At 41.7% G+C, this 15,521-nt stretch overlaps 1 long non-coding RNA gene across 1 annotated transcript in view; it reads left to right on the top strand.

The window, feature by feature from the left end:
• Window positions 1-1,502: 1,502 nt before the first annotated feature.
• The window catches only part of LOC148508231 (uncharacterized), a 30,943-nt gene continuing 16,924 nt past the window's right edge, over window positions 1,503-15,521 (top strand). Inside the window, exons 1-2 of the long non-coding RNA XR_015869595.1 lie at window positions 1,503-1,700; window positions 4,394-4,568. This is a non-coding gene — a long non-coding RNA (uncharacterized LOC148508231). The remainder of the gene's footprint in view (window positions 1,701-4,393; window positions 4,569-15,521) is intronic.

Below are 15,521 nucleotides of genomic sequence, written 5' to 3'. Positions count from 1 at the left end.
CCTAGGTAGAAAGTCAATGCAATGTACCAGGCGAAAAAGTTTCGCCTATGAATAGCAGGCGGAAAAAAGTGCAGAATTGGGGTTTTGGGGTGCAACGTTGTGGGAACCCCCCTTCAGCATTCAAACAGTCCCCAAAGGTAAATAAACTGTGTAAATTTAAAAAAACAAAACACTTAAGGACTCCTCAAAAAATTACTTTGAAAAAGGGGGCGAAAAAAAAAAGTAGGGGTACAAAGTTAAAAACTAGCAAACTTGACTCTGGGGGGGTCCCCAAGTATGCCCCAAGTGTTTTTTTGATTGCAGGTGCTTGCAGCAGGTGGATTTTTCACGATTTTTACACTATACTTTAGCAACTTTTACATATGCAGACCCCCATTTTCAAGTACCCCAAATTAGAGAGGAATAGTTATTTTCAGAAAAAATACTCCTGAATACTATTCTGCACCACGTATTGAAAAACGCTATTTAGCAGCTATTGAACCTGTTTAAAAACCCCAAATACAGATAGATTGTAAACTTGCGAGCAGGGCCTTCCTACCTATATATCTGTATATTACCCAGTTTTGTTCTATCAATGTTTACAATTGTAAAGCGCAACGGAATATTCTGCGCTACATAAGAAACTGTTAATAAATAAATAAATACCTTCAGAAAGCCAAATGGGGGGGTATCATAGTGAACCCCCATGTCAGAGCATCTTTTGGGGGGTGTCAGACTGATTTCCCCAAATCTGACAGCACTCTCCGCCTGTTTCAGTTTCGCCGGGTGCCGTTTTCGCATACTTTCATATTGAATACGGGGTAAAGCGTGCACGGGCGCGATACTTTTCCGCCTGCCAAACAGGCGAAGTAGGCGGAAAGTCCGGGCCATGAAAAAATATTGTGGCTCGGCTCATATTGAATACGGCTCTATGTGTCCAGAGGGCTTAAATTAAACTATAGAAATGGATTTTGATTAATTTTGGATGTTTGGGTTGTTTTATGTCTTCTCCTTTTTTAAACTTATTAGATATGGTTAATCACTATGTGTGGTACTAGATAAGATTCTAGTCCCTATAAAATAGTTGCAAATATAAGCAATTATTTAGAGGGCCAATTTTATTTATCTGGGTCTCTCCAAATCTCTTTTAGGTTGAATACAAGGGGTTAATCAGCTCAAGTCTCTATAGAGGAGTTGAAGTTGTAAATGATCACTGGTTATAATGCGGTTAGTTATTGCAATGCAGTTTGTGATGGATATAGTTCTGGTTATATTTTGGACCCATTCTCTGAGTGTCTATTTATTTTATATTTATACATTTTTATTATGCATGTAATTAGTTTACTTGAGATTTATTATCATTCATTATCATATGTTCCCAAGGCTGTTTTAAACTCTGCATCTGTTGTGGCATATTAATTAATGTGGGATACACAGCTGTATCCTTTTACAACTGATTGGATGCAGGATACATAGGTTGGTTTCTTAAATGAGTGTTACTTCATTTCTTTTTGAAAAAACCCCTGAGAGAGGGGAGAAACTAGTGAATACTTTACAGTGCACTGCTCTCATACTTTCTGCATACCTCCTAATAGTGGGACATTATTTCTGTGGCTATTAGTGGTATCCCAGAATTTGGAGAACTGCCTATCACCATCAGGGTCAGAGTCGTCTTTTTATCAGTGGAGAAGCGACACACCACATGGAGTTGCAGCATACAGGTATCCATTTTCTCCACTTATAACCAATCATACTGCTTTCAGCCACTACACATAGTAGACTGGACATTGCTATATTCACCTTTATTACCTGGCTGCGAGTCGCTGGAGTGACGCTAATCCAAGGACACTGTCACCTTTTATTTTCCTGGCCTGGTTGGGTGCTGCTGGAGCGGTGCCACCATAAGGAGACGCCAGAACGTGGATCTATTGTGAGCAACTTAACACATAAGCTGGAGCTCTGTGATCCAGAATGTGACGCAGGATTGTGCAATAGTCAGGTTGATTCCTGATTTTCTTATGATACGGAGTTAACGCATTGTGGTCATACAATATGTGCATGAGCTAATTCATTGGACAGGTGGCTCATTCCACAATCTCGTATGGTGCCTATACATCAATATATCGTTTCACATCTAAAGCCTCTTTTCCTTATGTATATGTGATCTATTCCATATAAGGTATATGGAGGGGATTGAATTATACACTGGTCTCAAATATTCTATTGAAGTGTCTCAAAGACACATTGTGTAGTTCAATAAAAGTAACATTGTGTTAGTTATTTTTGCAACAGTTCGTATTGATTGGTGGCACATTTATACTGTGTATCAATGCTTAATGTATGTATATGTTTTTAGTTTGAACTGCAGTTCTCTTTTACATGTTTAACCAATATGTTTAATATATTTTTATAATTATACAGTCTTGGGTTATTTTGTATTGGCACTAGTGCAGACACCTCTTTTACATTTTGTGGATTTTTTGTGAGGGTTTGTGCACGACCCCTCTGGTGTCAGCAGCTGGTTCCCATACTGGACAACATTTGAATTACAGTGCACCATCTTTCCTTATCTACAGTATATATTGTGTATGAAGACAGTACTATGATTTCAAGCTCAGCTGACCAGAGATGTAGGTTTCGGGTGTGGGTAAAAGCCGGAAACATAGTAACTGCATTGAAAAAGCCGGAAATCATAGTAAATTTATTCGAAAACCCAGAAATCATAGTAAATGTATGAGAAGCCAGAAATCATATTACATGTATTGAAAAAGCCTGAAATCATAGTAAAGTGCATTAAAAAAACTGGAAATTATAGTAAATGCATTAAAAAAGCCGGCAATCATACATTTACTATAGATTTCCATCTTTTCTAATCCATTTACTATGGATTTCCAGCTTTTCTAATACATCTACTATGGATTTCTGGCTTTTTCAATACATGTAATAGGATTTCCGGCTTTTCTAATAAACTTACTATGGAGTTACGGCTTTTTCAATGCATTTACTATGTTTCCAGCTTTTACCCTCTTCCCTAGGTTTCTCAGTGTTGTGTCTTGGTGTAAATACTGATTTTTTTTTTTTTTTTGGTCCAACTGTACAAGTCAAGGGGAGATAAAGGGACAATGTTATGGAAAGTGGATACTATCAATGATAGCTATGAGGTTCAGGAGAATAGGGCAGTTTAACTTTTATTGTAACAAAACATAGTCTAGACCACAGGTTCTCAAACTCTGTCTTCAGGACCCCAAACAGTGCATGTTTTCCAGATCTCCTCACAGAATCGCAAGTGAAATCATTAGCTTCACTTGTGGATCTTTTAAAATGTGTCAGTGAGTAATGAATACACTTGTGCACCTGCTGAAAATGTGAACTGAGGACCGAGTTTGAGAACCATTGGGCTAGACCAGTGATTCCCAACCTCTGTCCTCAAGGCACACTAACAGTCCTGGTTTTAGTGAAATCCATGCTTGAGCACAGATGGTTAAATCAAAATAACTGAGGTGCTAATTAAGTCACCTGTGCTCAAGTATGGCTATCCTTAAAACCTGGAATGTTAATGTGCTTTGAGTACCTTGGTTGGGAACCCCTGGTCTAGACAATGCAGGGTGTAGACAAACCAACTTCAGTGTAGCTGGAAACTATGGGTGTGGCTGACTAGCAGGTGAACTGAGCAGACTGCCCAGGCAAAGCAGATAACAAAAACCTAGACACAAGTAACTTAACTTCTGGGAAATACAGACAAACTACAGTATGAGCTGAAAACAGTTGTGATTTGTCTGGCCCAAGGACCTAAAGAAACAGCACTGGTTTTCAGGAAATTCAAGGCACAAGAACATGAAACCAGAGTGGCTGGAACATGGTAGAATACATCCAGGGAAAACAAACAATGACAGCAAGGTGCATGGTGAGTGGCAAAAATAAATAATCAGTGAGATAGGTGCAGGTGATTAAACAGGGGAGTGAGAGACTCTTGCATGAGAGGAGAAAATGTCCAAATACAACAGCAGCACCTCTGGTGATACAAAGATACTGCAGGCCAAATAAGAAAATACTTCTAACATAGCCTCCCTTTAAAGAGTGGATACCAGACGCTCCACAAAGTCTCTATTTTCAGGCTTTTATTTTCTTTTGCTTTCTGAAGTAGGTAGAAGAAAAGAAGTTTCCACAAGGACTGATGATGGGCAAAACTCTTTAGGACTGCAGTATTAAAAGGCAATACAATTTAGTAGTATGCAATCTTTGGAGTAAATAAGGGAATTTGCACTTAGAACCTCTCCTCTGAAGAACATAATTATAGAGCTATCAAGTCTAGCTGACAGTGTGTCAAAAGAATTTGGAAACTGAATCAAGCATTGATGCATCAGTGTCAAGTGAATAATATTTCCATTGAAAACATTTGCCTGTTTTTTTACAGAGATGATCATTAATAGTGGGTGGCACCTCAGGCAGAGCAGACACCAGTGGCACTTCAGGCACCACAAAAATCGATGGCATCTCAGGCAAAACAATCACCACTCAGGACCTCTGACAAGGTGGAAACCTCTCAGACCTCTGGTAAAGGCGCAAACACCTATTGAACCTCTGGCAAGGTGAGAGAAATCTCTTAAACCTTTGGCAAGGTGATGTATACCTCTAGGACCCCTTACCCAAAGGCAAGGGCAGACAAGTTCTTATGCTGGAAGGCAAGGACAGATGGGTCCTCATGCCCAAAAGGAAGGGCAAATAGGTCCTCATGCCCGAGTGCAAGGGCAGATGGGTCCTCATGCCCAAAGGCAATGGCAGACAGAACTTCTTCAGGAACTAACAGACAGGAGCCCCCTCCTGGGTCTGGACACTCAGAGCCCTCACCTGGAGCTGGATCTCAGATCCCCCACCTGGGGTTGGACATTCAGAGCCCCCTTATGTTCAATTTGTTTGACCAGCTGTCTGGATTTTATATTAATCCTAGTAGGTCTGCAACAATGTTTTTCAATGCCCACAGAGTTAATCCCACTTGGGGGGACCCCTTTCCCCTTCAGTGGGTGATTATTGTCGAAGTCAGATAATTGGCTGAGACCAAATCTTAAATTAATATTTGGCGATGCCATTTTGTGTTGCCTCTGATTATGCCATCTTGCATCGTCAGCACGAAACCATTGTGTACGATGCTATATTTGATTATTAGCATCATGCATCTGCTTTGCTACCGAATATTGTTGAAAGTCCTATCAAAACCTAAACGCACATTAAATAATACATATAAAATATACAAGATGCACAACGCACAGTTACACTATTTATCAAAGCACAAAACAGATGCACCATGCATACTAGCGTCTTTACACAATATTTTCACTCCCACACATGCAATCACTTATAAAAAGGTTCCCAAGCATTAAACTTAATATTAGAGGTTTTATTAGCGAATACTTATGTTGCAAAATGTAATGTATACGTTATTTAAGGTGCATAAGCTAGTAGACATCATGTTTGGTACCATTCTAAATCACTGTTTAGGTAGATCTCCGGTTCTATCGACAAGGAGATCGCATCATATGTCTGCAAGTTATGAACTATATGAAATTAGTGGTTAGAATGTAAAGCTGTATGTAGTGTCTTTTGATTAGTTTAAACCAGTTCTTCGGCAGGAAAACCACACAAAGCAACATCTGAGGAACTGGGACATACCCCCAGTGATGCTGTATGAACTGTCCAATGATCTGCATCATACCAGAATGTCCAGGAGCAAGACCCAATAGAAACCTGTTAACTAGTTCCTTTGTTCTGTAAGGTGTATATAGCCTGCTCACTGGTTATAGTATACAGCCATTCTTCTTGGATGACCACAGGCTTCTAGAGAGATGAATGTTTACTGGGACCAGTGTGCACGCGTATGTATCTGCTTGTGCCTTTTGTATTTAATTGTCTTTTGTGCTAATTGTGGTAGCGTGTAGCTTTCTTTTATTGCAATAAGAACTTTTGTGCTTTGGAACCACAATATAAGTCTGGAAAGCAATTTCTTATGCGACTTGTAGCGCTAAACAGCGACATTTTGGGTATATAGATTTAGGAGTATCAATAGTTGGGGGCTCGTAGTTTTGGAGGTCACACTGCCAAGAAGTCGCACATTAGCGTACGGATCTCGATTTCACAACAAATGGTGGAAGGTGCAATAAGCGGGAAAGAACGCACTGCGTTCAAAACCTGCACCATCTGGTGTTTTAAAACCGATATCCGTTGTTATGTGATTTCAAGGAGTGCTGACTAAGACCTAGGGCAGGAGTGAAAAGATCGTTTCTTTCATTGTCTGTCTTGGCGCTGGAGTGCGAGTCGCACAATAGCGTATTCGTGTTTCCTGTATTGCTGCCACGTATTCAGACAATTGTTCTGATAGTCTTGTTGTATTGATAGCGTGATTACATTGTTTAAAGCCTCTGAATCATACTGCCATACTAGCGAAAAGTCTAGTTTCTGCGCAGAAATCTAAAAATGTATGAAAGCAGACGTGTGATTGTAACATGATAGGGGCTACTACAGTATGTGGGGCCTAGACTAGGTAGCATGTGTTGGTCCTAAAGACTCGGTAGGTGTTTGACGAGGCAGAAAGCTACTGAGTGTGTACACATAGGACAGGGATTTTGTACCTTGAAGAAAGCAAGGGGTTTTCGAAATTCGGCTCCCAATAGTGGTCGCAGAGTCCATTGATCAGTTAGGTTCTCTGGACACTGCGACTAGACCGCATGGTTGGGTAGACTGTGATTGTGACTTGGGTTGTAGTGGAGGAAATCACTGGAAAGGGCAAGTGTTATTGGAACACTTAAATTCTAACAGGGGAGAGTACTCAAAAAGGGTGAGCTACCGGACAAGGGCTGAAAGGTGTCCAGAAAGACAGTATAATTGTATAAGACGTTATTCTGTTCCTCGTTGTGTGCACCATCCATAACAGTTAGCGGGCCGGTTGTGCACAACGGGATAGGAGTGCGTGAATGTAGCTCCACTGAAATCATTCACCGGTCCACATTCACTAGCAATAAGCTGCCTAGCGTTTCCCAGATGGGGTGCTAAGCAGACGCTGGGAATGGTCGATGATGCACTGCTTGTGGAAGGGCTGACAGGGTCGGCAAGGCATATAATGTATACAAAGTATGGTGCATATGCAACTGCATACTGTGATGTATGGGTTAAGATGACCAAGAGATGGGTGAAACCTTTTCCTGAAATTGGCAGTTTTGATGTGGAGGTGTTGAATAATGTTAGAGATGGCATCTGTGTGGTGAAATCTCTAAAGAAACGAGTAAAGTATAATGATTGTTTGAAATATGGCAGCATGAGGGGAATACATGGTTGAGTGGCGTGCTAGCGCCGCTAAGTAGCGTTGTGAGCACTACGCAAAAGGGTGTGCACGTGACACAAAACAGCGTTGCACGCGCACCTCAAGGGAGCGCGCACGCGGCACTAGTTAGCATCGGATGTGCGCCACAAAGTAGCGTACATGCATCGGTAGGGCATAGGTATTCACGCATGCACACCTCCACCGCCCTATGCGGCTGCAGGTGATGGTACAGCCGATACTAAAAATTATAAAACTGTAACAAGTAATTTGTACCCTATCCTGAGTAATCACAAGGAAAATGTTTGTATAGATGATGAACCTGTTGAAATGTCAGCCATTGCATATGCAGTAAATCTTTTAGACACAGAACTACACCTAGAAAGGGAAGTGATCCAACCAGCTGTATCAGCAGAAGGGATCCCATCAGTTACACCAACAGTAGTAATTGATGAAGGTAATACAGTGCGTAGTAGTAGTAACAGATTGAACCCCCAGAGTACTATGGGAACTTTTACCTTAAGTAAACCTAAAAATAGCAAAGTGGTAGGTGTCCATCCTGTCTGGACAATAACTGTTCCCGATGGGAATCCAGACGGAAATGGTTTAGTACCCACAAGGGATGTAGCAATGCATTGTCCATGGACAAGAGCAGAGTTACATTCATTAATGACAGAATTTCCCGACCCTAGAAAAGAATTAGCTAAGTACCAAAAATTTGTAAAAGATTTAGGTAATGCTCATGAGCCAACCAACAAAGATTGGCAAGTGGTATTATGGGCATGTCTTCCATCCAATTATTGATGTGAAAAAGTTTATCACGGACTGTGTATTGAATGGAGATAGGGCCTGAATCAGAGCCGGACGCTCTGAATCAGGGCTTTTTTTTTTCCTTTGTGCGGCCTCCTGGCCACTCTGTTAGCTATGGGTGACCACACACAACTATTGCGAGCAGCCAGGTGATGTTCACGATGGTCTCGACCATTGCGGCTTGCGACAAGACCCTTGTGGTAGGGTATCCTTCCCGCAAGCCCCAGTGAGCTTTTGGCTCTATTAGAGCCGGAAGCTCACCCACTGATATAACTCGTGGCTGCCCCCAAATGACAGGCATTCCTTTGGGAATGCCTCTGTATGGCCAGCCACCCCCCCTGCCCACCTCCAAAATGGGGCAAGCTGTCAATCAAAATCGACAGCTGCCCCGCTTTGGTGCGAGACCCGTAGCGATGGAGCGCCCGTCGCTAGCCGGGTCTGGCGCACGTCGAGCGGGTCTGAATCAGGCATAGCGCTTGCGAGTGGGTCTGAATCAGACCCATAGTCCCTTTAACTGATGAGAACAACCAAGGTAACATCACACGCATAGTCACCCAATTGGCCATATATTTTCCAGCAGTAGTGAACTGGAGAAAAATTTTCACCATCAGGCTAAAGGGTAGTGCATCTGCAGCAGATTATTTCACCTGAGCACTGCAGACAATCACTCAGTACACTGGGATAGAGGACATAAAGGATAACACACACCACAGGGAAGTAGCTGTCATGGTACTTATGGATGGTCTTAAAGACACTCTAAAGACCAGGGTTCAAACCTCTCAGCCTAACTGGAGAGGAATTACTGTAGATGCCCTCAGGGAGTCAGCTATAGAACATGATAAAAACATCCTCAGGAACAGAGAAACTCAAAGTGAGAAGCTAATGGCTGTTAGCATTCAAGCTTTAGAAGGAATGTACACACAGCCCCAAAACTCATATCAACATACCCAACCACAAACCTCATACCACACGCAACCACAAACTCTCCATGTACAACAACCTACATGACAACTTTCCAAAATAGGATGTTACACATGTAACCAAAAAGGACACATAAGTAGATACTGTCAAGAGAGAAATGGGGGGACAAATAATAAGAAAATGCAAAGGTTCATACCAAAAGGATACCAGAAGAATGTAGGAAATCCTCAGCATTCACCGGCTCACATAGTGACTGTGAATGCTTTGCTGGAGAATGATAGTCAGCTCTAGGGGTCAGGCCATACCGGTAGTCTACAGCCAGTCAGGTTAACTGAGAGTACAAGGGCAGAACCTACAATGACAGTAGATATAGCTGGTACTAAACACTCTTTTCTTGTAGACACAGGGGCAACCAGATCTCTGTTAAATTCTCCATCAAATTTACAGTGACCAACAAGACAGTACCTGCAATGGGAGTAACGGGTAAAGTGCAGCATTATCCTTTAACAAAATCTGCAGAGGTAACTATCGGGCTGCTGCAAGCTAGGCATTCCTTTCTTTTGGTGGCAGCAGCTCCTACTAACCTACTGGGAAGGGATTTGTTATGTAAAATGGGATGTGTCATTTACTGTACCCCTGATGGTATATTCCTAGATATCCCAGAGAAGGTTGCGCATGAGGTAAGGGATATATTTGACATTCCACAAAGGTTAATGCTTCACTCTACTGTTTTAGAACAAAGCCCATCCCAAGCAAAAGAGATGTTATCTCAAATACCGAGTTCACTTTGGACCAAGGATGGACAGGACACTGGATTGATGGCAAAAGTATCTCCTGTAATGGTAAATATAAAAATTAAGAGGCAAGCTCCAAAAATTCTCCAATACCCATTAAACCTGGGAGGTAGAGCTAGGGGTTTATCCAATAATTGAAAGGTTGTTACAACAGGGGATTTTAATCCGTACAGCTAGCCCAGCTAATAGTCCCATTTTTCCAGTGAAGAAGGCTTGGTGGAGGGGCTATAGGTTAGTACAGGACCTTAGGGGTGTAAACCAAGTAGTCGTGAGCCAATTCCCCGTAGTGCCCAATCCAGCTGTCATCCTCATGCAGATTGACCTATGTTCTGCTTTCTTCTCTGTCCCATCTTCACCCTAACTGTCAGTATCTCTTTGCATTCACCTACAGGGGAGTACAATATACATGGACACAATTGCCCCTGGGTTTCATAGATGGTCCCAGTATTTTCTCTCAAGCCTTACACAACTGTTTGCAATCTTTTCAACCAGGCAATGGATCTGTTCTAATTCAATATGTAGACTATTTATTGTGCTCTGATTCGTTTGTCATGTTTAAATGATACTAAACTACTGTTGCTTCATCTCTCACAGACAGGACACAAGGTTGCTAAGGACAAATTACAGCCATGCCAGACTAAGGTTAAATACTCGGGACACTGTCTAACCCAGGGCCTACGACATTTGACAGCCGACAGAATACAGGCCATACAGACCATGACAGTACTGCAGAACCAACAGCAAATCCGTACCTTCTTGGGCATGTGTGGATACTGCAGGACGTGGATCCCAGGTTTTTCTATTATGGCCTTACCTTTGCAGGAATAGGTGTCATCCTCAAAACCCGACCATGTCACACACACTGAGGAAACAGAGCAGGCTTTCTTTAACCATAAGGACAGTCTGACAAGAGCACCTGCATTGGGAATACCAGATTATGAAAAATCTTTTGATTTATATTGTATGGAAGCTGATGGCTGCGTGGCAGGTGTCCTTAGACAAAAACATGGTGACACTAGCAGACCTGTAGCATACTACAGTGCCCAATTGGACACTGTGGCAAGATCACTCCTAACATGTTTAAGAAGTGTAGCAGCAACCGCTCTTTTTGTCTGTAAGATAGAGGATGTAGTATTAGGCCATGATATGATTGTTTATACACACCATGCTGTATCTGCTTTGCTGAATTTTGCCCAAACCAGACATGTTTCCTCAGCTAGGTTCACGAAATGGGAACTAGCTCTAATGGCACCTGCAAATATCACCATTAAATGGTGCAGTATGTTAAACCCAATAATGTATTTACCATATGTGCCTCAGCATGCACAAAGGGTGGAGAGAGGTGAGTCGCTGGTGGAAGGTGAGTTTTGCAGGTATACTGATACACATGATTGTATGGAATATTTGAATCAGACCTTTACTGCAAGACCTGACATACGTGATACACCATTAGAAAATGTAGATGTGACGTTTTACACGAATGGGAGTTGTCATAGACAAACTGACACAGGAGAATTATGCACAGGTTATGCTGTTGTAGATGACGAGGATGTTGTAGAAGCTGAACCACTTGGTCCACCTCATTCAGCACAGGTAGCTGAACTGGTGGCATTAAGGAGAGCATGTGAACTGGCAGAAGGTAAGTCAACTAATATCTACACTGACTCTAGGTATGCTTTCGGGGTAGTCCACAGTTTTGGGGCTCTTTGGCGTCTTCAAAATTTTATGACAGCAGCAGGCACACCAGTTGCACACTCACACCACATAAAAGGACTCTTGACATCAGTCCAACTACCAAAGGCAGTAGCTGTCATCAAATGTAAAGCATACATCTGAAGAAGACCCGGTGTCACTGGGCAATAACCGAGCAGACGAAGCTGCCAAATGGGCAGCAGGGTTAAAAGTAAACATGCAAGTTGATAAAATGATGGTTTTTCAAATGATTGACACCCAGTAATTAATTGAGATGCAAAATTTGTGTTCCATACAGGAAAAGGCAGTCTGTAGATCAAAGCGATGTGGTCAGGAGTCCTCTGAAGAGATGGACAAGGTAGGCTGGTTGATCACAAGGCATATTACCCAACCCTGGCTAAGGCAGCGCATGGTTTGACTCACCTAGGAAAAGGAGGTTTGTGCAAGTTAGTCAGAGCATACTTGTGTGCACCAGGATTTTCTTCCCAAGCCAAAAAGAGGGCTATGTCCTGTTTGATTTGCTTGAGGAAAAATGTTGGGAAGACAATCCCTACCGAGGCATCCCATATCCCTCCGAAAGACTGACCTTTTCAGGTAATACAAATTGATTTCATCCAATTACCACCTTGCAGGAATCTCAAGTATGTATTAGTTTGTACTGATGTGTTTTCTAATTGGGTTGAGGCATATCCAGCTGCCACTAATACTGCTGTTTTTACTGCTAAAAAGATTGTTCAGGAATTTGTATGCAGATACGGTATCCTTTGAATCATAGAAAGTGATAGGGGTACTCATTTCACCGGAGATGTCTTCCAGAACATGTGTAAGTTAATGGGTATTAATAGTAGACTTCACACCCCTTACCGACCACAAGCGAGCGCGAAGGTGGAGAGAGTGAACGGTACTATTAAGAACAAACTGAGCAAGAGCATGGCTAAAACTGGATTAGGATGGCCAGATGCCTTATCGCTAGTCCTCCATAGCATCAGGACTACTCCTAGACCTCCTCTTAATGTCCCCCTTTGAAATACTGTTTGGGAGACAACCTCATTTGATTGTAAGTCCACAGAATGATCTAAAGTGTAATAATGAGGTTACTGTGAAATACCTGATAACAATGAGTAAACAGTTGAAACAGCAGCAACAAAAATTTAAATTGTTGTCACCTGACATGCCTGAGACAAACTGTCATGATGTTGAACCTGGAGAATATGTTATGATCCGAAATTTCTTACTTTCAGGTTGCTTGACAGACTGATGGGAAGGACCATATCAAGTACGACATCGTTGAAGGTAGCAGAGAGAGATACCTGGGTCCATTCCACTCACTGCAGAAAGGTCAATCACCCGGAGGAGATACAAGGCGGAGTCGAGACAGATAACATGGACCTGTTGATTGCGAGCCTGTTCCGGGAGAGTTAGAGATTGCAGTGGAACACCTGAGATAGGGAAATTTGCAGACGACTATTCCAGCAATTGAGTGGCAGGCTGGGGTTGTGCTTGTGTTTCCTTCCAGGGTTCTCATCATATTCATTTGTTTCGGGATTTTCTGTTTCTGTGATGGAGGACAGATGACGGAGAGGGAAGTTGATGGTGATATCGATGGAGTGGAGTCAGGAGAAGGAGCGTTAAAACCATCAGTGCGGATTGTCTGAGGAATACTGTATGTATGCAAACTGTGGATCCCTAATTGATGAAAAGTGCACCCAGCGATGCCAGTCCAAGAGTAATCTGTATTTGGGTGAGCATCCTTTAGAGGATTACCATTCCTTAGTGGGTAAGGTCTTAAACCAGACTGAGTGTTGGATTTGCACTCATGTGCCTCAGGGACAACATAATGTAGGTTTAGTACCACTCCCGTTAAATGTCTCTGATGTTCTTGGATTACTTAAGGGGGAAATTCTTTAAGTTCAAGGTTCACCCGTACCAAGTAGATAGAACACTCTTATGTTTAAACTTCACCAATTTCAATATACCAGGAAGTAGGGAGATGACCGGGAACAATCAGACAATGACCTTCTCACACAGAGCTGATAATGGACTATTAGATGCTAAACTTGTACATGACATTACTAACAGTGGGTGATATTTACGGTATAGGTATACTCGTAGTCCCATCAAGGAGATGGTTGGCAGAGTACCAGTAGGGTACTGTGCAGATATTATACAACCAGAGACATGCATTAGCCAAATGGGAGAACCTGGGATAGGATCCTTTGTCAGAGAAATGTGTTGAATGGTAATGATGCATTCTATTACTTATGTACTCCCAGACGATGTGTATTTTATTTGTGGAAGGAAAGCGTACAAGTGGCTCATTCCGAGTTCTGAAGGTTCATGTTATCTAGGAAGGGTACTCCCAGAGGTTATGACCCTTACACATGGTGAAATGCTTGGTATTCATAAAAACACACCATCACCATATCTTCATTCACAGTATGAACACAGAGACAAAAGAAATATGATATCTGGTGATGTACATACAGCCATACAGTTGATTAGCGAAACAACTGGCTTCCAAATTTTGGTAGCATTAGATCCCACCAGGATCGCTCGGGGTACTTTTAAATTTTAGATACATCCAAGACCTTGCTAAATTAATAGATAATATCACCGAGATGTATGATGACATGTTCAGGGACACTGGTAAGGAGCTACAGGCCTATAAGAAAGAACTTGTGCAACATAGACTAGTGTTAAATTATTTAACAGCTGTAACTGGTGGATACTGCGTGACTCTGGCCACCCAAATTGGTGTCAAGTGTTGCACTTTTATCACAAATAAAACTAGTGATCCCAAAGAGGTGATAGACTGAAAGATGGATGAGATTCTGCAGATGAAATGGGAATTTAGAAAGAACCATAATGCCTCATTGACCGAGGTAGAGAAAAAGGTAGAAATGGTTGCTAGCATAGGTAAGCTCCTGATCCTCATATTGGTTGTCATCTTAGTAATTGGCTTATGTGTCAGATGTGTTCCTGCTGTGTTGAAGTGTGGAAAATGTAATGCTAAGGTAAACCGAGGGGAATGAAATTATGATGGTGGTTAGTAGTAATAGTATGAATACAAAGGTAAATGAAGGACTGCATTACAATCCTGAACTAGAATGTACCATCAGATGATGTATAGATTTTAGCCATGCATGAAATGTATTATCAAATGTTATTTTAAACATCTTAAATAATGAAGTCCCTATCCTCTTCAAGACTTCCTTTATAGGTTAGGTGCATCCCCACATCTTTCCCATGATCTACAGATCCATGGTGTGCATATAAGGGTAGTTTTATCTCCCTCCCAGGGGTGCATTATTAATGGTTTAATGACCACATTGCGCCATCCCATAATAACACATTAAATAATATTTCATAGAGTATGACTGAATAGATTAAGCCTAGAGTGTGATAGCGTTTTGGTTGCTATCAAAGGGTGGACTATCAAAGCCGGGTTATTGGCGCTGCTATATTTCATTATTAGCATTGTGCGTCTGCTTTGCTACCGCATATTGTTGAAAAGTCCTATCAAAACCTATACGCACATTAAATAATACATAGAAGTTGCGCTGTTTATCAAAGCACAAAACACATAGACGCACCATGCATACTATCGTCTTTACACAATATTTTCACTCCCACACATGCAATCACTTATAAAAAGGTCCCTAAGCATTAAGCTTAATATTAGCGAATACTTATGTTGTGAAATGTAATGTATTCGATATCTAAGGTGCATAAGCTAGTAGACATATCATGTTTGGTACCATTCTAAATCACTGTTTATTTGCAGATCTCCGGTTCTATCAACAAGGAGATCGCATCATATGTCTGCAAGTTATGAACTACTGTATATGGAATTAGTTGTTAGAATGTAAAGCTGTATGTAGTGTCTTTTGACTAGTTTAAACCAGTTCTTCAGCAAGAAAACTATACAAAGCAACATCTGAGGAACTGGGACCCCCAGTGATGCTGTATGACCTGTCCAATGATCTGCTTCGTACCAGAATGTCCAGAAGCAAGAC

Source organism: Taudactylus pleione, unplaced genomic scaffold (assembly GCF_031769625.1).
Source record: "Taudactylus pleione unplaced genomic scaffold, aTauple2 ptg000372l, whole genome shotgun sequence".
In the NCBI taxonomy this organism is placed as follows: Eukaryota; Metazoa; Chordata; class Amphibia; order Anura; family Myobatrachidae; genus Taudactylus; species Taudactylus pleione.
Note: the sequence above shows the minus strand (reverse complement) of the source record. Positions and strands in the feature narration are given on the sequence as shown.